The 2621-nt window shown below is 43.2% G+C and overlaps 1 protein-coding gene across 3 annotated transcripts in view; it reads left to right on the forward strand.

Moving 5' to 3' along the window:
* Positions 1–2621, forward strand: part of LOC101993508 (hereditary hemochromatosis protein homolog) — a 39131-nt gene that overhangs the window by 13969 nt on the left and 22541 nt on the right. The window lies entirely within an intron of this gene.

Below are 2621 nucleotides of genomic sequence, written 5' to 3' on the forward strand. Positions count from 1 at the left end.
ACAGAATATTGTATGCATAATAAATAAATATTTAAAAAAAGAAAAGAAAAAGAAACCAGGCTACTGAGAATCAAAAGTGCCCTGGGAGGGCCAGCCAACCCCGAGCATGGGACTCAGTTTTACTGAATGTTCAGAGGCGATTCTTGGTGATAGGATAATCATAATCCTTAACTATAGTGGGGTAAAGTTTATCAAAATTCTTTAGAACACTGGTTAGAGGGCCATTGGGCTTGTTAGTCTTATTACCCACACTGTCCATTAGTTCAGTCACCGAAAGTCCAAGATAAACTAATTAACACAGAAAGTACAAAAGGCAGAAAGAGGACAGTAAAAAATGAAACCAAAGACAAGACCAACAGGACACTGTGGGCACCTCAGCCATGTGTCCCATTTTCTGGAGGCCCCAGTGAGATTCAGACCACCCAATTGAATTCTAAACCCAGACCTTCACTCTAGGACTCCGGGGGTGCTGGGGGTTTGCCTCAGGAGGCACATGCTTTAAGATTCTCCAAGACTTTGGGGCTGTCTTCAGTTAGTAGACTGTAGAAGTGAACTTTCACATTGAGAAAAGCAGGTCTCCTGGTGAGTTATAGTCTGATTTTGTTTTGTGGGATCCCTACATGGGAGGTGGAGGGGGTTCAATGGAACCCCAATATTCTCCTGTCCCATGCCCATTTATCATATCAAAGTGGACCTGGCTACCAAGTTTTCCCAACATCTTAGTCCCTACCTGTTACAGGATATGGCTGGTATACCCATCCTCAACCCTAAACTTCTCCAGCCCAAGAGCTGGGCTACCCTTCCCCAAACTACCCTTCCCTATATAATCCAGTCACTTTGGCTATGTGGCCCTTTTTAGTACCTTTTTTTGTACCCTTTTGGCCTCTTGGTCTCCTGGTTCTCCCTGCTCCCCTCCACCCTCTCCTCACATGGCCTGTCTCAGGGTCCTGTCCACTCTAGCCTCTCCCAGATGTCCCTGCCTCTGGCTATGCTCTCCTTCACATCCTCAATACCTTTTCCACCATCTAGGAGCAGTCATATCCTCCATTTTATTTCTTTTTTTTAAATTCATGGAACAAATAATCAACCTGCATATTATTTAATGATACAAATCATTTCTGCAGGTTCTTTGTCCATAAATTAAAACATGTCCTTCTCATTATTATTAAGTCTATAATTTCTTGTAGATAAGGAGTTGTGGAGTATTGTGGAGAATTATGACCTTCATAAAGTTCTAGAATATCATGACTTTGTTGTTCTAGAATACCATTACCTGTTCCAGCAGGTGATAAGGAGAATGGAGGGAAACGTGATTGAAACAGGGAGTAAGGGGTTAATTCTATGAGCTATAGCTTTAGCAGTGTTTTGTGAACATCTCATAACCTGCTCTGCTTCGGGTGTTATTTTTTTTTATAGAATTTAAGGGAGAGTCTCCAGAAAGCAATTTAAAGAGCAGAATCACATCCTCAACAGTGACAGGCAGATAAGAGTATACCCAGCCAGATGTGGTGGCACACACCTGAAACCCTAGCACTAGGGAGATAGAAGCAGGCAGTCTCTGAGTTCGAGGCCAGCCTATTCTACAGAGTGAGTTCCAGGACAGCCAAGACTACATAGAGAAACCCTGACTTGGTTGGGTTTTTTTTTTTCTTAAAAAAAAAAAAAAGTACCCAATTGATATGGCCCAAATTTTCAAATTTTTCTTTTTTAGTTTAATTACTATGAAAGTTAAACATCCGTTTAAGTATTGACTAAATGAGCAGGAGAGAATGTCATCTACACTGAAATACCTCAGGAAATTTAATCAACACCAGCTCAGGTGCTATGTCCTACTTGCAATAGTTCCTACTTTAAATTTCCCCCATGTGAAGGGACTACTGATCAATCTATATTGAGTTATTCCTGCTTTGAGGAGAAACAAACAGAAAGAAAAACAAAACTAAACTAAACTAAGCTCTAGGGCAGCCAAGTCCTAGCTCTGGCTCCAGCAGCTTAGCCCCAGGTGCCATTCCTTAGAATTCAAATGCTCCAGCAGAGCTCTACAGTGAGCTGACTCCAGGCAGCTGAGATGGCCTTGGGGACTTTGCAGCCAGAGGGCTCTAAGTTGCCATCCAGCAGCTTTGGGGTCCATTCTACCTACCCTTCCAAGACCTGCAGAAATATGTTCTCTCTCTCTCTCTCTCTCTCTCTCTCTCTCTCTCTCTCTCCTTTTTTCTTTTTTGTGAATGAAGGTTTCTCTGTGTAGCCCTGGCTGTCCTGGAACTCACTTTGTAGACCAGGCTGGCCTTGAACTCTGAGATCCTCTACCTCTGCCTCCCAAGTGCTGGGATGAAAGGTGCGTGCCACATTTCCCCCACAACCCAAGCAATACATTACTGTATTCCAGCTTGCAAAATAACTGACAGGGATTTTATAATCCCCCTTTGTAGAACTTTAAGACAATTCTAAGGCCATTTCTGACAACTCTCAGTACTTCCCCGCCTCCCCTGGGAACCAAGGACATAACAGCTCTGCATGCACGTACTGAGATGTTGGGAACTTTCCATCTCCCTGAATAGGGGCAAGATAACCCTTAGGTGTTGACTCAGTTACTGATGTTTTGACTTAGTCCCTGGGAAGGG

This window comes from Microtus ochrogaster, unplaced genomic scaffold (genome assembly GCF_000317375.1).
Source record: "Microtus ochrogaster isolate Prairie Vole_2 unplaced genomic scaffold, MicOch1.0 UNK74, whole genome shotgun sequence".
NCBI classification, from domain to species: domain Eukaryota; kingdom Metazoa; phylum Chordata; class Mammalia; order Rodentia; family Cricetidae; genus Microtus; species Microtus ochrogaster.